Here is a 26,184-nt window from a genome sequence, read left to right on the forward strand (position 1 = left end):
AATTTGCCTATAATAATGCACCCCACTCATCCATAGGCTATTCACCTTTCTATTCTTTGTATGGGCAGCATCCTCGCATACTTCCTATTCCAGATGTACCTCCCCTACTCTCTCCTTCTGTTTCCTCATGTGTACAGCATCTCAAAGACATCCATGGCCAGGTCACATTACATCTTCAGGAAGCACAGGCTTCTATGTGTCGGGCTGCTGATAAGAAACAAACTACAGCCCCCACTTATGCAGTTGGGGATCGGGTATGGCTTTCCACCAGACACCTACCTGTACCCGGTTGTCGTAAACTGCTTCCTCGCTTTGTGGGGCCGTATCGTATTACCAAAGTTATCAAACCAGTAGCCTACAAGGTTTCCCTGCCAACCACTTGGCGAATACACCCTGTGTTCCACACTTCCCTTCTCAAACTATGTCCTCTCTCCACTCGTATCATCCTACCCCCTTCCCCTGTAATGAAAGGTACTTCTGAAGAGTACGAGGTCAATGATATTCTTGGATCCCGTCTCACGAAGGGCCGTCTTTATTATCTAGTGGACTGGTTGGGTTACGGCCCAGAGGAAAGATCTTGGGAGCCTGCTGATCAAGTACATGCCCCGCTCCTGGTTGCCCGGTTTCATAAGAACAATCCCCATTGCCCACGAGGACGTGTGCCTTTGAAGGAGGGGCTCTGTCATGCTTTCAGACTCACCCAATCACGACCGGGTGATATGCAGGCGGCGGAGAGAAATATGAATCCCTCCCGCGATCACCTCTGCTCGATCGTTAGTGAGACGCTGCACTCTGAGGCATCCCTGGCATCGATTTCCACGCCTGCAGTGGGGATTGCCTTGGAGACTGCAGATGCGGAGGAGATCACCACTCCATACTGCGGTCCTCCGCTCGACGCAGATTGTCACGAAGAAGGGGTCATGTGACATGGCTTCCAGGAAACAGGCACCAAATGAAACAGTGGATCACGTGACCAAGTGAAAGATCACGTGACCAGGAAATCGTCCCCGATTGGCCAACAAATCAGGAAACTGCAATAAAAGGGGCTTGGCCTTTGCACACATTGCTTCTCAGCTGATCTCTCGGCGTTTAGCGATTTCCTGCGTTTTGAACTTCATGCTTATCGAATTTCTTGGATTTTGGACTTCGTTTTTCTTCTGGATTGCCCTCAAATTTTGACGCTTGGAATTTTTCTGACCTGTATAACTGGATTATCTGATCTTTGAACTGTTTTCTTGGATTGTTTATGGACTAACCTTTGGATTTGGCGCTTGATAAACCTTCAGCTACCTTTCGTTTGAACTCTTGGAACTCTGTCAAGAACTGTGCACCTACAATCAAACCCTCTCCTCTCCCTTCAGATCCCGTGATCCCGTTCTCCTCTCTGCACTACTCATCTGAGCCTTGGGGGAAATACACTTAGGTTCAAGTCACTCATCATTCACCTCCAGGGTAGGTCATTCTTATTAGTTGTTTATGCTTGTTGTGAATACCGTGCAGCCATTAGCTAACCTGGTATTTTCTTTGCAGCCACCCGGGACCTGGAGTTTCCTGTTTACCCCCCACCTGTGGCTCCAATAACCGGTCAGCGAGTACTTTGCCCCTCTCTGACTGGTGCTTGGGGACAGAGGTATACTAATCCACGTGGCCCTCAGGATTTGACAGTTTACCTACATTCCTGCTAACATCTCTGGAGGACCATGTGCAGCAACGTGACTTAACCTTGTTTCCTTTGCAGCCAGCATTACCTAGAGTTAAGAGATCTATTTTTTAATCTATAGGGCTAAGCCCAGATTGTGATTCAAATGTGCATTTATTGCCTGAACCAGAAGTACTAGCTCTTGCTTATTCTTTGGTAGGAGTCTGGGGATTAGCTGCTGTGGGCTATACATTTTTTATTAAGTTAGCATGTTTAGTAGTGAAAGGGTTGCATCATACTTCTCAAGCCTTAGAAGAATTGCTTTTAGATAGCAAAGTTATGAGAAAAGCAGTTTTGCAGAATAGAGCTGCTGTTGATTACCTGTTATTAAAACATAATTTAGGGTGTAATGCATTTGAAGAAATGTGCTATTTCAACTTCAGTGCCCATTCCCAGTCTGTACAAAGCCACATTAAATGTTTGAAGGATTTGACAAAGCAAGTAACATCTTTTCATACTGGGAATTCGTGGGATTGGTTGTTTTCATGTATTGCAATTATTGGAGAAACCCTACGTTATACTTTTGCTTGCATCATTTTGATGATTTTGATTTTTTTTGTGTTGTTTGCAATTAATTTCTAGCTTAGCTATAATGTTTCATAGATTTCAGAAACCCAATTTAGTGCCACTGAGCTATGGAAGCTAAATGTCTAAGGGTGGAATGTAATGTATTTAAAATATATAATATCTTTGACTCAAATATGGAGTCTATGTGACATTCATACTGGGTGCTGTAGTGGACGTTTGCTTCCAATTCTCAGTGAAAGCATCATTTCTGAATATCGTGTGCATTTTCTGAGACAGTGGAAAAACATCTTGTTTTGCCCAGGGCGGTCAAGGTTTGTTTTGAATTCTGAAGAAGCCGAAAGGGGTTCTTTCGACACCCATGAGAAATAGAGAGTGTCTACTTATCACAGCATTCCACAGAGTACATTGGCCGCGTCTCTATGAAATGCTATCAGTAGATGACCTTTCTGGAAAAAGTACTAACCTGTAGTTGTGTAAGTTAGATTGAGGGGCATCAGACAAGGCTGTCAAAGAGAGACACATAGCTTCTGCGGGGCTGAGAGACGATAAACGTATCTTGTTGTAATGCTAGTGTGTAAAATGCGAGCCACATTAACATGGCGTCGATGCGCAGCCATTTTGAACACTCATCTACCATTGTAGTAATAAAGTCTGCGCTTCCGCGGGCCTCACAGAATGTGCAAGTAGCAGGGAAAACAGAGCAAGGTCACATAGATATTTTGCAAGCAGACTGACTGCAGGGAATAGTTATTGTATTGTCCAGTGAAGGACGAATACAGAAGGGGAGTTGGAGTGCACTGCAGCTGCACGATAAGGTGTCTGGGAATGCATGCAATTAGAGGAGTGCTGGGTTTTTCCACTTCCAACTGGATTTTTCCACCCTTTGTTTCTTCGATTTGTGGTCTGCCTTTCGGCCGAGGGCAGAACACGATTTGGAAGGGGGTGGTGGGTGACCCATAAAGGAGAGGGCATTACGGAAAGGTGGTTGTTGGATGTTCAACCCCGGGTGTTGCAGTCTCGCTGATAGGGAGGATGCTCCGCTTCAGACCCCGTTGACCATAACTATCTCTTTGCCTATCTGCTGATGGACTAAGCAGTGTTATCTGGTGGCCAAGATGAAGTTTTCCTCTGCTGTATTGATCACGGTGATGACATTTATATTCTAATCTATTTATCTGTGAATATATGTTTATATGTATTAGTGTTTTATTTGTTTATTAGTTATTAATAAACTGCCTATAATGAGCCATTTTTATAACCTTATATGGTGTGGGTCTCTTCTGCTAGTCTGAGCCCAATCATTTGTTATAGCGAGAAGGGGCTGGGGAGACGTAAATGTTTGTGTTCTTCCCTTATAGCCAAATAGACGCAGTACACTTGTCCGCTTGTGTTGTGCTGTGTCTCTGCACCAAGCCTGGTTGGGGAAGCTGTCCAGTGAAGTTCTTGGCAGAGATGAAGTGGTGCAAACCTGTGCCAACAGTGATTTAACTTTTTTTCTAATTCTGCATTTTATCTTGTAATGTTTATTTGAGTTCATAAACGGCCATACAAGTGCCAGTTTTTATAATCACTGAGAGTGAGTGAATGCTTTTAGTTCCAAGAGTACTTTGCCTTTCTATTCAGTGTGTTGGGGAAAATAATAAGATATATAGACATCCGTGCACTCATATTTTGGAGAGTAAAACAAGGCGCTAAATAGCTCCAGGCAATTTCGAACCCTGTATTGTACAGGATATGTTATGATATGTCATTTATAACGAGCCTATACACAGGTGTTTCTAGGCGAGACAAGACATCACCGATCTTACTAGGCCTTGTGACATTTAGATCACGCAAGTTCGGGGTGGGGTGGGGAACTGCTAAGCGGGTGAGGGGGGGGAGTGCAGGTAACTCAATAAGTGCTGCCGGACAGTGGCTCATAGGTGCAGAGAGAACAGGGACTGTAGAGATGCAGATACAGACCCTTAAGTGCTGGGGGAGCCTGGAGGCAGTGCAAGGGCAAATGGACATGCAGGAGCCTGGGCCTGAGTGTCAGTGGGTGGCCAAGTAACCAGTGTGCAGAGCAGTCAGGGACTTCAGCAATGGAGAGGAAGAGAGGAAGAGAGAAAGCGGAAGCGAAGAGGAAGGTCTTGATTTGCTTCCGGATCTGGAGGTGGTTCTGCTGAGGTTTGAGAGAGGCAGGGATGCTGTTCATGAGAGTGGCCCCAGCCGAGGAAAGAGATCTACTACCCACACTCTGCTTGGAGAAGCAACGGGCCCTCAGAGAGTTGGAGGTGGATGAGCGGAGGGCTCGAGAAGGAAGGTGTTTAAGAAGAGAAAGTTGGAAGTAGCACGGTCCCAGGCCCCAGAAAGCCTTGTGGACGATGCAAAGGGTCTTGAACTTGATACTTGCAGCCACAGGGAGCCAGTGGAAAGATTTCAGAGCTGGAGAGATACGACCCCTGGACTTGAGGCCAAGGACAATGTTCACAGTCCTGTTCTGGATAAGTTGTAGAGGTGGAATAGTAGAGACAGGCAGAGGAAGGAAGAGGCTGTTGCAATAGTCCAGCCTAGAGAGGACCAGGGCTCTGGAGACAGTCAGGTTCTGGCGGAAATTGAGAAAAGGCAGAATACCTCTGAGGAGGTGCAGCTGATAGCGAGACTTCTTAGAGACGTCAGAGATGTGAGGAGAGAGGGAGAGGGTGGAGTCGAAGATGACACCAAGATTGTTAGCCTCACAGGAAGGAGCAGGAAGAGGGTCCAGGGTGGGCACCCAGAGAAAGAGAGGAAAGGAGGGAACAGGTGTCCCGATTAGGAGGATCTCAGTCTTACTGGCATTAAGGCAGAGATCATTGGTGGCACACCATCCCTGAATTGCGGCCAGACAGTCAGGTATGAGAGGAGCAGAGGTGGCTGAGTGGAGCCTGAAGGAGAGCTGGGTATCATCTGCATAACACTGAAAGTTAGAGCAGAAAGTAGCGATGCAGTGGGCAAGAGGTGCCAAGTAGTGGTTGAAATGCCAGGGAGCGAAATTAGAACCCTGGGGAACACCACAAGTAGAGAGAGAGGTAGAAGAGAGGAAAGACCCAAGTTGGACCTGGGAGGGTTGGTCAATGAGAAAGTAGGTCAACCAGGCCAGGGCCTGAACAGTGATACCCAGGTTGTCGCAGAGGTGATTGAGCAGGATGGCATGGTTGACCACGTCGAAAGCAGAGGATAAATCAAGGAGAATGAGGACAGAAGGAAGGTTAGAATCAAGATTCGAGAGAAAGTCTTCACGGGTGTTCAGGAGAGCAGTTTCTGTGCTTCTGGCAGCTCTGAAGCCAGACTGGTGATCGTGGAGACAACCAACAGATTCAGTATGAAGATTAAGCTGGGAGATGGACAGCTTTTCCAGGTGTTTGCCCAAGAAAGGAGTGATGGAGATCAGGGGATAGTTAGTCGAAGAGGAAGGATCGGCAGAGGGCTTCTAGAGAAGGGGGTGCACAAGGGAGTGCTTAAGGGGGGAGGGGAAGGTTCAAGTGGCAAAAGAGTGATTGCCGAAATCAGCCAAGGCTGGAACAAGGGTGTCAATGTGGTCCTTGATGGTTCTGGATGAGAAGGGTGAACTTTCATAGATTAGACTTGTCTAGAAACATCGTCAGGGGCAAAAAGGAGAAAGGAGGAGGAGAAACGGCCAAAGAGGGGTCAGGTATAGGTTCCATGTAATAATGTCGCCACAAAAATCTCGCCATGCAAAAATATTGCCGAAAAATGGCCGTTTTTTGTGGCGACATTATTGCATGGAACATGCGGGGGGCAGCCCCGGAACCCCCAAACTTTTTTTTCTTCTTTAAATTTTTTTTTTGCCCCTGTCCCCATATATATGGTCACCTAAATAATATCGCCACAACATTTTCCCGGCGATATTATTTACGGCGACCATATATATGACGATATTATTACCTGATACCCAGGTATACTAGAGGAGGAGGAGGAAGTAGAGGTAGAGGAAGGGAGACTGGACAGGATGTCCAGAGTTTTAGTGGTGTAATGAGAAACCATTTGCATTTAAGGGTGGCGAGGTCAGAGTCATACCAAGAGTTGCACTTGAAAGTGGGCTTCAAATGGATCCTCATGACAGGGGCAAGGACATCAAAATGTTAGGGATAGAGAGATGAAGGTTAGAGAGGGTTGTGTCAGAGTGTGAGTCAGCAGAAAGTGTAGGAGGAGGAGAGAAAGTAGCAGCGAAAACCTCAACTGACACACGTTTCATGGGCATGATGACCGAGAAGGTAGGTGGCAGTGCTGGGGCCGGCTTGGCATGAGGGATAGAGAGATAGAGGTGGGAGGAAAGAAGAATGTGGTTGCTCCAAGAGAGAGGAGTGGTGAGAGGGTTAGAGAGGGGGAGGTCTGAAAAGATCAGAACATCCAGAGTGTGCCCTGCAGAGTGAGTCTCCCAGACGGAAGAATAGAGAGAGAGAGAGAGAGAGAGAGAGTGGCAGAGGTTGCGAAAGAGCCCCGAAGAGGGGCTTGTAGCCTCCAGGTGGATGTTCAGGTCTCTGAGGAGAAGTGGAGAGGTAGAGGCAAGGAGGGAGGATGAGATCAGCCCATTCAGAGAGGAAGAGGATGACCTGGCCAGGCGCCCTATAGATGGTGACCACAGTGAGAGAGAGGCCAGGAAAGATACAGAGCCTGTAAACCAGACATTCAAAGGAGGAGCAGTCCTGCATTGGACTGACAGAAGCAGGGATCCACTCTGACAAAATCAGGGCGACACCCCCGCCTGGTTCTGGGTTCAGAGAGGGTCTTGTAGCCGGCAGGAAGAAGAGTGTCAAAACTTGTGACAGAGCTGGCCCTGAACCAAGTCTCGGTGAGATCAAATACATTCAAATCAAGCTCTTTTGACAGCAAAGAGAGAGTTGGGAGTACCGATGTGGAACAGGTTGCCACCTTTGAAGGACGTCCGTGGAGGTGTACAGGCCAGAGGTACGCCTTGGGGAAGTGTTGGAGGAGCCCGGGAATGGGCAGAGGAGGAAGGAAGAGATGGCGCTGATGGTGGTTGATCCTTGTCGGTACGACGATCTTTCATCACGTAATGTTTTTTCGTGTTTTTTTTTTCCGCAGATTCTTTACTAAAAAATCTAATCACATTTTTAGGGGGGGGGTTAGAAAAATATATGTATGGGGTGTGGGTGTTCGAGAATAGCCAAAACAATTCAAGGGGATGGGGGATTGGGGAAGACGCCCAAAAATAAAACAAAATAAAATTTGCTATGTTATTTCGTAAATAAATCCACTGTAAAAAACCCTGCAAAAAACATCCTGCAATGAAATGACATGGAACCATCCATGTCTAGTGCATTCGGGGGCCTTAACCACAGAAGTTCCGACTTGGTCTGGTTAATCCTTAGAACAGAGACCTCCTCAACGGTCTCCAGCTATTATACTAGTGACAGGATTGAACTGTCGTGGCCAGTCAGGGTCATCAACATGTCATGTGCGAAAGCTGCTACTTTGTGTTCCTCCACCCTAAACCTTATGACATGTATTGATGAGTTACATCTGATTGATACTAGAAGCGGTTCTAAGTAAATTGCATATAATAGTGCCGACAAGGGGCAACCCTGTTGAGTGCCTCGTGATGGGGACTTTGTCTGATAGGCGGGAATTAATTGAGAGCCACATCGGAGGGTCTGAGTAATTAGCCCTTACCTTTCATATAAAACTCGGGCCCATTCCTATCTGCTCCATTGCCTCGAACAGAAATTGACACTCCACACGGTCAATGTCCTTTTTTGGCATCGAGGAAGATTAGTAGTGCCTGCTCCCGTGCCACCCCCACCTTCTCTAACAGGTGTGTCAATCACCTGGCAGTCACCTGGTGTTGTCCCAAGTTTGTCTACCCTTTATGAAACCCGACTGATCTGTACCTATCAGGCCTGGGAGGAGAGACATTTTTCTGGCTTCCAGTACCCCGTATGGATCTTAGCATCCAAGTTCAGAAGGGCTATAGGGCGGTATGAACTACATACCGTTGGGTCGTTCTTGGGTTTCCCGAATACCACCACTTTCGCCTCTGCCATGGTGCGTGTCACAATTTCCGCCCTATGGAGTTGAAGAGGTTCACTAGTCTGGGGCTTAATTTCTGCCTGTATTTTTGATAGAAGTTTGCCAGAAACCCATCTGGTTCCGCAGCTTTATTGCAAGGAATGTTTTTTTTATAACCGTCTCAACATACCTATCTGTGCATGTGAGTTTGCGCAACTGGAGGTTACTAAAGTAGTCTTTCACTGAAGAGTGGTCTGGGTTGTCAGATGAATACAGCTTCCCGTATAACTTTTCAAAGGAGTCCTCTATTGTCTCAGAGTCGGTTGCTATCGACTCATCCTGCTGCTTAATGCCTGCTAAAGTGCAATTTGCATCCGCCTTTCGCACTTGCCTTGCCAAGAGCCTGCCTGCCTTATTTGCGCTAACATAGTAACGTTGTCATGTGAGCAGTACGGCCTTTTCTGCCTTACGTGTCCGTAGCATCTCTAATTGGTTTCTAACCCCTTTCAGTAGACATCCTGGCACTGCTGGTATCAGGATGGCTGGAGTGCCTGAATGACTGGGACCACCGTGGACCATGAGTGGTCCACGACTGGGATGCCTGCATGAGAGCAGATCTTCGATTGGAAGCAAAGCTAATCGTGGATAAGAGAAGGGGCTCTGCATCCATTCCAGGTCGATCCCCTGAGTTCTCGCTGAACTACAGAGGGAGCCAAGTATCCTGCACCGAAGAAATGGACTTGTGGAACCATCGGAGATGCTTTGGAAGGTTTGGCACCTTTCACCCTCCACTGGCCCGTCAGACCCCTGTTTTGTTCATCAATCAAGAACGCCTGCCAAGGCGTTTCACCCCTTTGGAGTAGTGGGAACAACAGCTCTCACATCCCTTGCTTATCTGCCGAACAAGCCCCTTCGAAAGTATTCCTGGGCCATCTAGTGAACTGTCCAGCTCTACCTCAGGGTATCCCGCAGAATCGCGGTCATCTTGAGTTGAAACCCGAGACTTGGGACATCGCTTGCGTGTGGTCCCATGCCCTCTCCTGCCACATTTTGCAGGACTAGCTCCCCTGGGCCCCGAATTAGGAGAGTGTGTAGCGCTGCAAAACATCTGTGATTCCCACGTCACTACCTGTTGGTGACGGTCAATGTAGGTATCTTGCTGACCTGCTCTCTTGTTCCCTGAAGCCTGCTGCACCGGAATGTTCTTTGCATCTTTCAGAAGCTGAGAAAAGGCAACTGTCTTGTGACGGACAATTGTTCTATCCCGCAGTCGCTGAGAGCCTGAGCACTGTGAAACTAGAGGATTCTAACCTATTAGCGACCTCAACTAAACTGTTTGGTGCTGAGAGTCGGTGAGTACTTGCATCACTTACTGGTGGCCCCCTGGCACAACTGATCTCTTTTACTCACGGATATCCCTAAAAAGGTATTTGCTTTTGTCTGGGTCGCCTGCACTCCCTAGCTATTCTCATCTTTTGAAAACTGCTCTGCCGCAAAGGGCAGATCGTACTCCAATAGTGGCAACCAATTCATCATCGCCTCAAGCCCCTTCCTGACTTGCCACAGGTCTCCCCAGAAGACCTGCTTTTTCTTCTGCCTGCACGATTGTGCGTTTTTATGCACAACTCTACTCTTGAGCACAAGGCTCCCCACTTTTTAGGGTTTGACTCGAAAGTTAGGGAACTACTCTGAAGAATTGTCTAATGCTCCTAGTGTGTTAACCCACCCTTCTCTTTACAGGTTGTGGCTGTGTTTTACTCTTTTGTCGCATTAGGAAATGTATTGTATATATGTTATATATTACAGTGTTTTGTGTGGTAACTGTTTTTATATAACTGAAGTTCACTTGTGTCTATTGGTCCGGCCGACAATAAATGTATAGTATTTTTCATATACGCTTGTATAAGAATAATTTGTGTTTTTTGCTGTGTGTGCTCATTGTGGGCTTCCGATCACTCTCTCCCCTCCTGAGACTTAGGACCTCCTTCCGAGCTGGGCGGTAAGGGATACTCGGCACCGGTAAGGAGACCGATGCCAGTAATCCCTTACCGCCCAATTCCAAGGTCCCTCAGCAGGAACTGTGAAGGACGTGTGGTCTGACCACACGTTCTTTACGGACCCGTTAAGCGACCTTGGAGCTAATAACGGGCCCGAAATTAGCAGGCCCGTTATTAGTGCCTTCCCATTGAGCCCTATGGGGGCTCAAATGGGAATGGGGAATGGCATTTGGAATGGGGACTTACCGGGTCCGCCTAGGGCGGAATGTCCCGGTAAATCCCCTCTCCACGAGACTGGACCTGAACACAATTTTGGATGCAGCCATGGCGCCAATAGCACCATGGCTACCTCCAAACTCGGAATGAGGCCCTTAGTCTTGACCGCCTGCCAAGTTTCCTAGATTGGTCTGGCTTGTCCAGAAGGTTCGCCTGTTTCACTAAACTGATGGTGACCTCCTAAACTTCTGCCAGGTCAGAGTTTGAAATCCATCTAAACAAATTGGTGTACAGCAATGGGATAAGATCAGAGGTACCCAGTGTTGCGCACTGGTAATGTAACTGTGATATACTTGGGCCTTATTACGAGTATGGAGGTAGCCATGCCGCTCTTAGCGGCATGGCTACCCCCATACCGGGTACCGGGTACCGGGTCCGGGTTCCTGGAATGGGGAAATAACGGGCCATTTCGACCTTGGAGGGCCTGGTATTTCCCCATTCAAGGAACCCGGACCCAGTACATCCCCATTCCCATTTGAGCCCTCATAGGGCTCAATGGAAATGGGGAGGATGCTAACAACGGGCCTGTTAGTCACGGGCCCGTTGTTAGCATCCTAGTCTGCTCGCGGGTGCCGCTAAGGACGCTTGGTTTTACCAGACGTCCTTAGCGGGTCCCGCGAGCAGACCTCGTAATGAGGCAGTAGAGGGTTAACGGCGCCGGCAGCTCTACCGGCGCCGTTAACCCTCTACCGCCTTCCTCGTAATTAGGCCCACAGTGTCCTTAGGTTAAAGTTCACTGTAAGTCACCTGCCTTTAGTTATAATATGGAAGCAATTACGGACATTGCTTTAAGTGCCTCCAAATCTGAGACACTAAGAAAGATTTGTACCTAAAGGGGCCTGGCGGCCACTGGTACCAGATAGGAAAGGATCCAGAGGATCATAGATTGGCAGGAAATTAGGATTCAGGCTTTGCGCTCCGATGATAGCGCAGAAGGTAGTGGGGCAATCCCAAGTAACAGTAATGTTGTAACTAGTGCTGTTATAGAAAGGGACAATGTTATTGATGATGATGATGATGATGATGATGATGATGTGTCCCATCCTTCACTGACCGGCTCTGAACCTGAGGCCATGCTGGAATTGAAGAAGCAAGAGGTGCTTTTTAGGCAGAAGGAGCTTGAATTCCGCATGGCTAAGCTAGAACTGGAGAGGTCAGAGAAGCAGAGGACCGGGATCACCAATTGGAGCTTGCTAGACTGCAGAGCACCAATGGTTCCTCTAGAGGGTCTGGCCCCTCATCTCATCCAAGATTTCTGAAAGATCTGCTTAGTGTATATGACGACAAGAATGGCATTATGGACTGGTTCACTGCGTTTGAGTATGCATGTGAGGTAGAAGAAGTAGTGGATGCTGTTAGGATTGCATGGCTGCTCAGTCGGCTACCCCATTCTCGCTGCAGTGCTATTATGGATATGTCAAAGGCTGACAGAAAAGACTTCGCGAAATTGAATCAAACTCTGGTCTTAAAGTTTGGGAAGACTTCTGCCAATGCTTAAAGAGATTCAGAGATTACAAAAAGAAAGAAGGTAATACTTGGGTTTCTTATGTTGCTGATTTCTTTAAAAACTTGACTGGATGGGTGGAAGGTTACAAGGTCACCACCTTTGACGGTATGATGTATTTAGTCATGCTTGAACATATTTTTGCTTCTTGTTCCCCTGAGTTAAACAGCACTTGGCTGACTCTAAGGAGATAGATTATATGAAATTAGCCATTGCAGCAGATTCATGGGTGTCACACAGAGTATCTCATAAGGAGGGAAAAAAGAAAAATGATAAGGAGGGTGGGGGATCTGCAAAATCTTCCTCTCAGAAGGGCCACAAAAAGTCTTAAAAGGGTAAGTCCCCCAAGAATAGTCAGAGTAGTGGGAGTAATCCTCCCAAGCATAGCTCTGGTAACAATAAGCCTCCCTGTGTATACAGGCCCAGTGGGTCTTGTGTGGTTTGTGGAGCAGGTGACCATGCGAAGGGGGACCCCAGATGTAAGGTCAAAACCTTGGGGTGGGGGGGTGGTCCACTCTGTGAGTTTGGCCTTCCCCTCCTATGAGGAGGAAGAAATTATCACAGGGGCATCCTTCCCTTCAGACTCTTTTTCCAGTGGAATAGAATCTAAAGTAGTCTTAGTTTCCGTGGGTTCCTGGGAGCCAAGAATTTCCGAAGCTTATGCTACGATACCTGACAACACGAAGCACTACTTTAAAGACAGTGGGCCTCATTACACGGTAGGCGGTAGGGGATTGGTGCCGGTAATCCCCTTCCGCCCTACTACGAGGTTCCTCAGTGGGTCCCGTCCTTAACGTGTGGTCTGCCCAGGAGTTATGGACGGTTCCCGCTGAGCGACCTCAGAGCTAATAACGGTACCGCAAATTGCGGTACCGTTATTAGCTCCTTCCCCATTCCTATGGGGGATCATGGGGGCTCAAATGGGAATGGGGAATGGTTCCCGGAATGGGGACTTACCGGTCCCGCAAAGGTCGGAATAGACCAGTAAGTCTCTATTCCGGGAACCCAGACTCCGACAACGGTAGGGGGTAGCCATAGCGCTAATAGCGCCATGGCTACCACCTACCGTGTAATGAGGCCCAGTGTCCTGATCAATGGAGTAGACACCCCTGCCTTAGGGATAGTGGAGTCAGTAGAACTGTGGTGGATGCCACACTGGTTAACCAGGAGGAGCTTACCAGAGCTCCCTGATGCCCACCAAGTTAGCTGATTGCCCCCCTCTCATGTTCCAAGTAATACCTGTAAAACTAACTATCAATGGTACAGTAGTGAGGATTCCTGTGAGCATACAGAAGCAAGTCCCTGGAAAGGTCCTGCTGGGAAATTACCTCAGAGACATAGGTCTTGTGGGGATACAGAAGAGACACCCTGCACAAGGTCACAAACAAGAGCTGGCCTGGTCACGTCCAAGGCTGAGCCAACGCCAAAGGGGAAACCCAAGGCGAAGGGAGACAGAAAACCAAAAAGGGAAAGAGAACATTCCCCCAAAGTCACCTACCACTGAGGTGGAGGCAGTTGGCCAAGCACCTGAACCTGACGAGGAAGAGGTGCTGCCTGAAATACTCAACCCACATGACCATCCTGAACTCCAAACTGTACTTGTTGAAGGTGGTCCTGATAGGGAAGAGTTCCGTAAGGGCCAAAATTAGTGTCCATCTTTAGAAGGCCTAAGGAGACAGGCCTGCTCCCAGCTTGAGGGTGTACCTCCTGTGAAGCATAAGATTTATTGGGAAGCTGGGCTCCTGTACAGTGATCCCACAGAGTCTACTGAAAGTGACCACATGATGTTGGTGGTCCCCCTTCAAGTCAAGCCCTTCCTCCTGCAATTGGCGCATGAAGTCCCCCTTGCTGGTCACCTTGGGATCAAGAGAACCAATCAAAGGTTATCCCTGCATTTGTACTGCTCCCATAATGAGGGTCTAGGTAGAAGGCCATTGCAGGAGTTGTGCCACTTGCCAGATCTCTGGAAGGAGTGGCTCAACAATACAGGCTCCATTGATGCCATCCCTTGTTGTGGGAGTGCCCTTTGAGAGGGCAGGGATTGACATTGTTGGTCCCCTTGACCCTCAGACATCCTCTGGCAATAGGTTTATCTTGGTGCTGGTCAACCATGCCACAACATATCCTGAAGCCATCCCATTGAAGACAGTGAGGGTCATTACGAGTACGGCAGTAGGGGGTTAATGGCACCGGTAAGGATGCCGGTGCCGTTAACCCCCTACCACCTCATTCCGAGGTCCCTTAGCGGGTCCCACTAGGGCTGGCTGGTTTTACCAGCCGCCCTTAGCGGGAGCCGTTAAAGGACCAGGGAGCTAATAACGGGCCCTTAATTTGCAGGCCCATTATTAACTCCTTCCCCATTCCCATTGAGCCCTATGGGGGCTCGAATGGGAATGGGGAATGGTTTTCGGAATGGGGATTTACCGGTCCGCAAGGGTCGGAATGTCCCGATAAGTCCCCATTCCGACACCATGGACCGGGACACGGGTTTGGAGGCAGCCATGGTGCTGTTAGGACCATGGCTACCTCCAAACTCATAATGACCCCCAGTGACTGCCAAGTAAGTTGCTAAAGCTTTACTTGGCGTATTTACTAGGGTTGGATTCCTTAAAGAAGTGTGTCTGACAGAGGCAGCAACTTCATGTCTAAGTATATGCAAGCCACGTGGAAGGAGTGTGGGGTCACTTATGAGTTTTCATCAGCTTATCATCCATAAACAAATGGCTTAGTTGAGAGTTTTCATAGACTTCTCAAGGGCATGATTGGGGCTCTATAAGAGGGTGGCCTTCTAAACTTCTGCCCAACAGGTCAGAGTTTAGAAATACCCTTACCCTTCTTATGTCACCACGTGTCCCTGAGTGTGAGATTGTCAAAAGCTTCTCTCTAGGTTTTGGATGCAGGACATCCAAGTCCTATCAGTGCCCCTGCCGTTTTCCCTTGTGCATTCACCTGATATAATTGTGGGAAGTGATAGAAATGAGGGATTGATTTGTCCTCTTTCTTTATATGGGTTTTTTGTAGGATTATAATGTCGGCTGTACTATGTTTCACCTGCCCTTCCACCTTCCTGCGTTTGACAGGGGAGTTTAGGGCCCTAACATTGTAGGATAGTACTGTGATTGCCATATTTTCTTCTATATGTTCCTCCCGTTGTCGGTCTCTGTAATTTAGCTGTTGTACTGTATTCTCTAGTTCCTCTGATGTGTGGACCCTCTCTGACCCCCACGCTTCCCCCTTCCTTGCTCACCTGTCCCACACCATCCTCCCTACTCCCTATACCCCCACCCGCTTTCCCCTCACCCATGTCACCGCCCGCCTCCCCTGCCCACTACCACGGTCAGGGCATGTGGTCCAGAGAACCTCACCAGATACTAACCTGGGGTGTCGGACATGGTATAACCCTGGGGTTTCCTCCTCAAAGGGCAAACTACACCCTTTTAATGATTCCATGACAATCTGCCAACCCTCCTCCGGCTTGGCCTGGGTGGCATCTCACCACCCGCTCCAGTGTCCATGTTTGGTGTGTTCCAAGGATGCCCCTGCATGCTGCCTCAATAGTTTGTATCTCCTTCGAGTGCCGGGGCCCCGGATTGTGATTTGATTTCAGTCTTGGAGTCCGGAATCCCCCTTCTTGCCCTGGGGGCCCTGTGGTCTTCTTTCGCTGCTGGCTCTTCGTCCTCGGATTGCCGACCACTCCCAGGAATTGGTATTTTTGGAGGGAGCTGCTCTGGAGCTATGTGTAGGATGCTCTTCCCCCTCTTACATGTTCATGACAGCCAGGCCCTTTTTTCACGTTAGCATCCTCTGTTGTCGGCCTTCCCATGAGAAGAGGAGCCCGAACGGGAAGGTCCACTTGTAGGGAATTTGTTTGGCACTGAGCACTTTCGTTATTGGCTTCAACACTCTCCGTTTCTACAATGTGGTTATTGCTAAGTCTTGGAATAGTTGGATTGAAGATCCATTTACCGCAATGTCTGCGTGAGACATCGCAGCCCGCAGTATATTTTCCTTCTCGGCATATGATGCTAGTGTGACCAGGACATCGCGTGGTCTCAGCCTGGGGCCCGACCTTTTAGGGTCCACTCTGTGTATACGGTCAATCTTTATATCCCCTGGGCGTTTGTCCGTCAATAGGCTCCTGAAGAACTGCTGCATCGTGCTGTTCAACTCTCCATCTGAGGTGGATTCGCCCATGCCCTTCACTCGGACATTAGACCTAAGAGATTGGTTCTTCAGGTCTTCCACTTGCAATTCCAAATTGAGTGTAGCATTGGCCACCTGTTCCAGAACTTTGCTATTTTGCCTGACCTCTTCAGAGTGTTTTGAGAGTCCTAGTTCCGTTACGTCTACTCTGGTGCCCAGTTCATTGATTTCATGTCTCACTTCCTGCAGGGAGATTCATAAATCCTCTTTCATTTTCATGAGTCGGTCCTGAAAGGTGTTCACCATTCTTTCTTCCGTACCCTTTAGGCATTCCATAAGATCTTTTTTGTTTAGTGCCATATTGTAGGTATTTCTTCCCCTATTCTTCACCTTTGGTGGGGCTTCTGTATTTCTGGGGAGCCATACTCATGTAACTGCCCCAACAGAGTTCTAATTGTCCCCCTTGTAGGCCTATGGTTGATTTATTTTTGACCGGGGGTTCTTGCCCCTGGCATTTGGAGGGTTTTTTGCCCCCTGCCCTTTGCTTCCTGCTTATTTGTTGATCTGGCCGGCTCTTGGACATGTTCTTCTAAGTGTGGGGTGGGTGTGGGGACACCCCCTCAAGCGCCCGGGCCGCCTCTCTTCATTCGAGTTTTGGGGAATAGTTGTATTACCTATGTGCAGCTGTACCGTTTATTTGGAGCCCCTCTGGTACTGCCAGCTCACCCTCTCCTTGCCTCTCTCCTTTGCTGGTTTCCCGTAGTAGTAGTATGTGTAGCTCATTCCTCCCAGGCCTCCACAGGGGCCTCCTATACTGTTTGTTGCTTCCTCCCGGGCCGCTCCCCTGCGTCTGCCAGGGGGAGGCTGTAGTAGAAACCTCAGGTGTCTCGGTATGTGTTGCGTTGACCAATGTGGGGAGGCGGAGCCTTCTGCTTAGCCATGTCCACACTGGCTTCCCCGGATCTAGCCCCCAAGGCGGGGTATGGGGGGAGTGACGAGCGTGTGTGTGGGCACCCTGTCAGGAACTCACTGTCACGATGGATGCTCCCCCACCAATATACCGACAATCCACTAGGAATTCCCATCAAGAGCAAGGTTCAATTATTCAGATTGGAGACGGATCAGAAAGTCTGGTATCTAGGGCCCCCCGGTCTTCCCTAGATGCGCTGTGGGGTGGGCTCCGACACCTTACTGTCCATCAAGACTGGTTATCACCGCCTGGGCCCGGGTCTCATCAGTGCTTGCTGAGATTGGATGACGAGGTCTGGCACTTTCCCCTTGCCTCACGCTTTCGGCTGCTGGTACGTCGGCTTCTTCGTCAGGTGCCGTCAGGGACTCCCACTTATCTCAGAGAGGTTCTTCTCTGGCCCCTCTCCCTCCCCTACCCACCAGGCCTGTCGCCACTGCTGCGGTGGGTGCCCGCCGAGGACGAGCTTCCGCGTTGCCAGGCTCTGTTATCGATGCCACAACCCTCCCGGGGTCCTCCAATGCCGTGCAGCTGCTGAGCGACCCCTTCTTGCTTCACACTTCACAGACCATGTCCTATCACATGGTGGTACTGAGGGCCGATTTGTTTTGCTTTTTGATGGCCCGAGGGTCTGCTGCAGTAGGCCTTGCCAGAGAGCGTGAGGATGCGTCTTCACAGTACGGCAGCCATCTTGGAATCCATCCCTCCTTGTTCTAGCTACTTCAGCACCCTCTACATCAATTTGTGTACTCCCCTTCACTTTCAGTGTATACCATGACATCGTTCTGGAAGCATGAGGTTCCCCACTAACCTTGAACAAGTTCTCCATCACCCGTTGGAAGGCAGCAGATGCTGGTTCCAATCCAAAAGGCACCCATCGTTATCAGTACACCTCCAAAGAGTAATACATGATGTCATCTTCAAGGAGATCAATATAGTGGTAGGCTAATGAGCAGTCGTGAGTGGTAAAAAAACTTTGCAGTGCCCATTGTGGTACTTCGTTTAGGTTGGGGCTGGCGCGCCCAACTACCCCTTTTTCATTATTCAAGTCATGCAAAACAAGATATATACATATGTTTCAATTTCTATGCTGGAAGACCATGATGGGTGCAAGCCACATGCTACTTTCAATTTTCAATTCGCCCTTCTTACATAGCGTATCAAGCGCCACCCAGTTTTACGCCTATGCTAGTGGGCACCTGCCTTGCCTTTAGCTGGCTTCACCAGATGCTCCAATCCATCTAGTGGCAACATTTATTTTTCAAGTGTGCATGGTAAACACTTTGGGAAAGACTTGTACCACTTCAATGGGGAATGCTTTACTCCAGTCCTCACTTGCAAGTCTCATCTGTTCCCTTTTTCTTACATGAAACTCTATTTCTAAACTACCTTCCCTGGTGATGCCATCCTAACAAGCAAACACCCTTGCTAGTCACATATATCCGTCCCATGTTTTGTCTATTGTTGTCACAGAGTATTTCCTCTACATACGCCAACATGCAATGCCCTCCATAGACGTTGGGTGTCTGTCACTCACCTGTAACTTGTACACTTCGTTGCCCTAGAAAGACCTCTGTTATCTGCGTGAATCTACTAACATGGGCATCATGTTCCCCCATATGTCTTCATCTTCCATGAGTGGTCTGTACGCTTCACCCCAGGGGTGTTGCTAGGCCTGGAAAAGACCCGGGGCTACGCTGGTGTCGGAACTGTCGGGACTGGGGGCTAGCAAGCCTTTTGGTTGTAGCCCCTGAGCTTCTATATTGGGCTACAACCAAAAGACCAGGGGCTATAGCCCCCTTAGCCACCCCCTAGCAACGCCTCTGCTTCACCCTCTGCCATGGTTGCTTTCTCCCGTACAGCCGTGTGTAAAATTAGCTCGTTAGCTGTTCCTCCCTTACACAGCCGATATTCTACCGTGGCTCACTACTCACTTGTCGGCATGGATGCCTACATTTCATCCCACTGCATCTGGCACGTGCCCCAAATGTAAGCAAGGTGACATCGATTATGTTGCACTTGTCTTGGACCTGGATAGAGATACTCGTCTCGGTAACATGCACAACATCTCAATTGGTTTTCTGCCGGAGACACATCTATCTTTGCAGAAACAGGTGCTGTTTGCCAAAAACTGGGGAAACAATAGATGGTTTGCTTGCTAATCTGCTTGCTCCCAGGGAGGCTCAATCTTGATTAATTATGCTGCTCAGTTCGCGCATGTACACGCCGGTATTGAGACAGAAGGCCGCTATGTCATTGTATTTGAGACCCACATTGCATTGCTAAATTAATACGGCCAAAATTGTGACTGCCCAGAATGTTTCACTTATTCACTATATGTCGAAAATTCACTTGTTAAGAGATCCCAATTAGCGGGAACATTAACACTACTCTGAACAAATACCCGAATAGGTCTTCTCGCAGCACTATTTATATATTTATTTATTTATTCATTGGTAACGCGCCAAGGGCCCATAGGCATTAAGGCGCACATAAAAAAAGAGACAAGAACAAACAAGCAAACAAAAACTGGAGGAACGCTCCAGAGCAGGATGCAAATTCATAGACCAGAAACTGAACCGGCAAGCAAAGGTAGTCAATAATAGGCCATTAAAGTAGTATTAGCAAATACAGCTACAACTCATTTAAAGAAGTGAGTCTTAAGCGCCTTCTTAAAAAGAGGAAAGAAGGGTATCTCTCTTGGGTCTAATGGAAGGCTATTCTAAAGATTAGGAGCCATTGAGTTAAAGGCCAGTCTACCAAACTTGACTCGAGGCACGGTCAACAAATTGCTGTTGCTGGAACGCAATATACGAGTACAGGATTTAACGGTCAGCCTAGATTTTAAATACAACATATTTTTCCCATACAGGCATTTATGGGCAAGAGTAAGAACTCTAAAGGCAAAACGCTCCTTCATGGGCAACCCAGTATAGCACGCAATGATCCGCTGTAACATGAACCCTACGTTTGATTTTGTTCACAATTCTAACTGCGCTATTTTGAAGTGTCTGCAGCTTAGTTATATTTTCTTCCATCTTTGCTCCAACAATGGCTCGGGCCAGACAAGCGCAATTCTCCTTGGACACGAAGTGGCGAATACAGCACACCAGTTTAAAAAAACATGAAGTGGTAGAGACGACATTGTCCATTTAGGCTTTCACCGTATGGGAGGCATCAAGATAAATTCCCAATGTTTTAAACTTTGTTGCCACTGGAATGACACAACGAGCAATGGTAAACTTGCTAAAGTCAGCAGAGAGCTTTGCGAGTTTTTGGTGGGTGCTAAGAATAAGGAGCTCCTTTTTGGAGCCATTCAGCGGTAAACCATTAAATGCCATCTGAGTTTACCATCCAAAGATCTTGTTAATATTGACTGAATCCTGTTTATAATCCTCCTGTAAAATTTAGCAAAATCTGGGTGTTGTCAGCATAGTTAATATATAACACTCCAAGTTTATCAAGGATATCAAAAAATGGGTTTTGTGCACACATTATACAAAGTGGGGGAGAGACAAGACCCCTGCAGGACACAACACACCAAATTAACAGGGGGTGGGAGGGCTGCTGCAGATTCTCTAAAAACTCTTGTAGTACATTCAGACAAAAAGCAGAGAACTCGGGCTGTGGCCTCAGGGGAAAAATTTGCAGAAGAGTGCAGTCTACCAATATGTTATAGTCGACCAGATGAAACACAGCAGAAAGATCCAAAAGCATAAGCAGAGCCACCCCACCCTTATCCATAATCTGGAACATGTTAGACTTAAGGTCTAATATGGCAGTCTCTGTCCCATGCGCACCCCTAAAGCCTAACTGCCTAAGACCAACTATGTTGTATTGCTCCCAGTAAGACTGCATTTGTAAGTATGTTACTTGATCAATGATCTTTAATAGGAAAGGTACATTAGTTATCGGTAAGTAGTTAGAAGCCACACTAGAGTCGAGGAAAGGCTTCTTAAGCAAAGGTGTTATCCACACCTGCTTGATGGTAGAAGGTACAGTAGCCGAGTTAAAGGAAATGTTGATAAACTTGGTGATCACAGAAATCAGAGAGGGCCGGATAGTAGCTGCAACCTACTGTTCCCTAGCATTAGAAACAATTTAAATGATGGAAAGGCAGCCAGAGGGTTATTCCGGTGACCGGACAGTGGTCGAGATAGTAGCTTGTTTTTGCGCAATAGTTTGCTTAAGAGTTTGAAACATACTCATTAAGGCATCCTGTATAGCAGTACACCACGCTTCACCCTTACTGATAGAATCTTGTGGTTTCACATCATGGGATTCAAGTTCTTTGAGAACTTTAAACCGTTCTTTAGAATCAGATGTAGCTGCACCGATGCCTGATTCAAAGTGTTCCTTTTTAGCGTTCAGTTTAGCGTTCAGTAAGGCACCTTTTTGCAACAGAGCGATAAACTTCCTTGTCTTCAAAGGAAAGAGATCTGAGACAGTTTTTATGACGTGCATTGTTCCCAGATCTTAATTTCTGTAAATCATACTTAAACCAAGATTGTTTATATGAAGTGAAGCAGTTCTTACGACCTCTTAAAGGAGTAATCACATCTATGGCTAAAGTCAGTGAGTGCTGATAATAGTCAACAATGTCTTGAGCAGATGTTAAAGACACGAGCACTACAGACAGTGTGTGCAGCAGTGCAGAAAGAAAGTATTTTGGAGCATTTTTACACAGTTTACGATTGGTGACAGTGATATTAACAGGACACAAGATAGGGGTAGGCAAACGGAACTTAACAAAATAATGATCCGACCACAGACAGGGTGAGATTGTGAGATCATTAATCGTTATTTCATAAGTACAGATCCAATCCAGTATGTGACCCTCCCTATGGGTGGAGGCCATAACATGCTGCTGAAGCGCAAGATCAGTGAATGATTGATTAAGGGAAGCAGCAGCGATATCTGTACCATCATTAAACCAATAATTAAAATTGGCCAGCAATAAAATATTGGACGAGGGTTTAATCATTGGAAGGAGACTAGAAATAAACTGAGTCTCAAAATGCGGCATGTCATTAGGGGTCTGTACAGTATAAAAAAGATACATGTGACACAGGGGTTAACAAGACGTTTAACCAGCAATAGTTCTGAGCCCTCAGGGGCCTCAATGGTAACTTCATGAATATTACGATTCTTTTGAAAAAAAGATGGTGACTCCACCTCCCTTGCCAGAGAGTCTGTCTTTGGTAATTGCCAAATAACCATCTGGCACAGCAAGTGCAAATTCTGGGCCTAGAGGTACCAGATAGCCAGGTTTCAGCGATGGTAATCATGTCTATGTTGTTTTCACACCATAATCAGCTATTTCGCAAAAATGTTTAACTAATGACCATGTGTTTATAAGGACACCATTTAGGTCGCCATTTTGTACTGCACTCTGCGACATTAACAGAAAACCATCAGTCGAAGCTACTCTGCTGCTATTAGATATAAAGCCGCAGGCTGTATCTGTGTCCTCAAAAACAGTGATACAAGTAGATGACAAAAAATGGGAACCTGTGCTTAGTATTGCAGGCCTAGCAATAATGTTAACATTGGTGTCAGGAACAGCATCAGCAGGATTGGAATCTATGCTTGATACTGCAGGCCTAGTAACAATATAGACAACTAGCAAAAAGTAGCCGTACTCCGCATGGGTTCTGTAGACGGACATGATAACGCTCTCATCAATTGTTGAAAATCAAGGATCCTGTAGGTCGCTGTTCCGAGTCGCTTATCGCTTGATGTGCTTTGCACTCTGAAGTTAAATGCACTGAGAATGGGCACGTGTGGCTGGCAGACATCCCCCTTGGGAGCAGACATGGAGGGGAGGCGAGAGTTGGCGTACTGCAGTATACGGGGACCTTCTGTGTGCTCTCCCCACCTGTTGCCTCACCCTGGCATGGTTCAGTGCGTTGTGGTGCCAATATTTCGGAAACAGTGCATCCTAGGGTCTTCAAATGTGATTTTCAAGGGGACCTTTGAGTTATGTTCTTCGCGCCGAGATGCTTAAAGTGAGCTTTGTACGGTCCTTCTACGACCATATTGATGTTTCGCTGATTTCAAGAAACCATTTCATGTGTGAAGGGGCTGAAATCCAGGGAAAGGGTTGGGGTGTCCAAATGCCATGTAGCCAGTAATGTCCGAAGGGTCCTAACATGTAACTATGCCAAATTTGGTGCAGATTTGCTGGAACAGTGTGGAATTGTATAAAGAACAAACTAACAGATTTCCTGCTTTATATATATCAATATACCCATTATGCTGGACTGTTTATCGATTCAATGGCGCAGTTGGCATTAGTGGAACTCTGGTGAAAGATTCATGGTAACATCAAATCATACACATGTATTCATCTGTTCATAATTCTTTTTTTAGATTGGAAACCATTTGAGTGCTCAGACTAGTGGTTTATTGCCAGATACTACCCAGAACCTTCTCAGACCATTTCCCGCTTACCCTTGTCCTGAATTTGCGCCCACTTGTCCTCAGATTTGCACATTGCATTTTAAACCTGACTCCCTTAATGAACTGGCATATAAAATGACACCTGTGGACGAAATCCCACACTTTTTTTCAGGCAAATTAGGGTTCTCTTATCAGTTACGTTTATGTTGACACGGTTAAGATTTAGGTGCGTGGCATTTACATTTTGGGTAAAACTGAGGGGGTAAATGAGTTTTAATGCCTGGCTAGTAGCTGGTGACCTGACATTTTTACCGTGTTGGAAGTTATCCGTAGTGATTCCGGCACCCTTGAGGACAAATTGAAACAACTGGAAGTATGCATCTACTACATCTGACGTCACTGCATTCCAAACTTGATTTTGAGAGTTAGCAGATCAGGTAACTATATACTGTGAGAGGGGATCCTACGGACCGACTGCTTTCTTGGACCATTAGAAGAGATAGGGGCGTATCTGAAATCATGGGGTAATGTAACCAGATGTCACTTTAAACAGTTGCCTTAAGGATATTAACTAGGTTTTCGCGATTATTACCATGCCTTGTATTCCTCAAAATCAAATTTGTTTCTCAGTTGGAAAACTACCTAATAGTGCAGGAGCTCTGTGGCCAGATGAGAACAGTGTATTTTTTCTGAATGATATGATATGATAGGTTATTTATAACACGCTTAATACCCAGAGGTTTCTAAGTGCAGACCGGGGATCGAACCTGTGGTGTTCCATGTCGTCTTGCCTCTAAGGTGAGCACGTTGCCCCGGAGCTATGCTACCAGTATTATGTATGAAATACAGAAAGCCATTAAAGACCTGCAATTTGGAAAAGCACTGGGTGAGCGTGGGCTCTCTATTTGACTAGTTGCACCTAAAATGCAATCAGATATGCTGGAAATCGAGATATATCCTAAACCTATATCATGCTAGTTGGGCCCTCCCCTCACTATTGGCAGAACTGCTAGCACGTTTGTTAGTTTAGCATTGCTGCTTGCTGTGACGAATTGTGGGATTCAATCAGTCCTTTCCAGGGGGGAGCCTTTCCCTATGAGGGGAAGGAGGTGGGCCCTTTATGCATACCCTCCCCTCCCTGGGGGTAGAGGCAAGCAGGATCTTACTGGAAGAGACTCCCCTGCGGCCCCTTGGAGAAAAGGGCTCCTGTTCTCGTCAGGAACTCACTACCCAGTCCACCTGTAAATCTGGAGTGATAAAACCTATTGAAAGAGAACATGAAGGATCCTTAGATGTATGTTATTGTCATGCTGAAACTTTCATAGAACCTGAAGACAATGTCTCTGCTAGTACTGCAACGAAGATAACCACTGGCGTAATACAGAATACTATCAAGACACAGAAGAAGGACTTCTACGCTACACCTGAGCATGCCCAGTGCAGGGTTTTAAATCTGGGAGAAGAGCGAGCAAGGGGGAGAGAATCCCGGGAGTTCCGTCAACTTGGTTCCTCAGCTGATTTGGACACAGGAAGATGCTACTTCCTGAGCCAACAGGAAGCTGGTGTGTGCAGGTGCCAGAGTTGCCATCTTGGAGAGAGAGGCTAAGGAGAGACAGAGAGCTGGAGCCCAGTCCCATGAGAGACCTAAGGAGAAGTGGTGGCCTAAACAGAGAGACAAGGAAGTCTTTAACCGACACTGATACTGCTTACGGAGAGGCACACAGGAGTGTACTGAGAGGAGAGGGAGTCATGAGTACATACGCCATCCTGACAAGAATAAGCACCAGCCCCTGTGAGAACACTGAACCGGTGGTGCAGCCCCTTTATAAAGAAGGTAACTGGGGGGAGTGGGAGACCCAGGGAAAGCACCGAATATAACAATTGGCATAATCATATTCGTCCCAGTGGGTCTCACGTTGTCAAAGAGAGTGAGAAACCTCACTGGGGAATATATAAGGATTCCAGTGAAATAGAAGTTGAGAAGAAGAGTGAAAATCATTACTGGGTACATCATATTCGTCCCCGTGAGGAACAATTTGACAAGAAGAGTGAGAAATTTTACTGGGTTCATCATGCTTGCCCAGTGAAGCACAAGCTAATAAGAAGGGTGAGAATCATCACTGGGAAACTCATCCTCGTTCCAGTTAGACACAGAGTGCTATGAAAGTGAGTATCTTCACTGGAGAACTCATACTTGTCCCAGTGAGACAGGAAGTGATAAGAAGAGTGAAGAGCAGTACTGGTTAGCTCCTACTCGTCCCAGTAATAATCATGTTTTCAAGAACAGTGAAAAGCCTGAACAAGTATTTGTGAGGTATCAGGAATGAAACTCAGACACAAGAAAGCCATGTTTTCGGTTAAAGACTTTTATTGAAATTAAAAGGGTTGGGAAAAGGTCTTTCTGACCCAGCTCTAAGAGGAATTCCCTGCCTAAACCAAAACTAAAGGTCTGTCTGTGTCAGAATGTAAAAATATGAAAACGGTCTTGTGTCCAATGTTCTATTCTGCCCCCCACAGACACTATGAACTTAACTATAAGGTGAATTGGGAAATGTCTTTAACCTTGGGTGGTTGAGAAAAGTTTTCATAAAGAAAATTGTTCCAACAAAAAAGTTCTTCAAGGATAAAGATCCTTGTTCCTGAGGGTGGTTGCCTTCCC

Source organism: Ambystoma mexicanum, chromosome 7q, assembly GCF_040938575.1.
Source record: "Ambystoma mexicanum isolate Mex_15411 chromosome 7q, UKY_AmexF1_1, whole genome shotgun sequence".
Lineage (NCBI taxonomy): Eukaryota > Metazoa > Chordata > Amphibia > Caudata > Ambystomatidae > Ambystoma > Ambystoma mexicanum.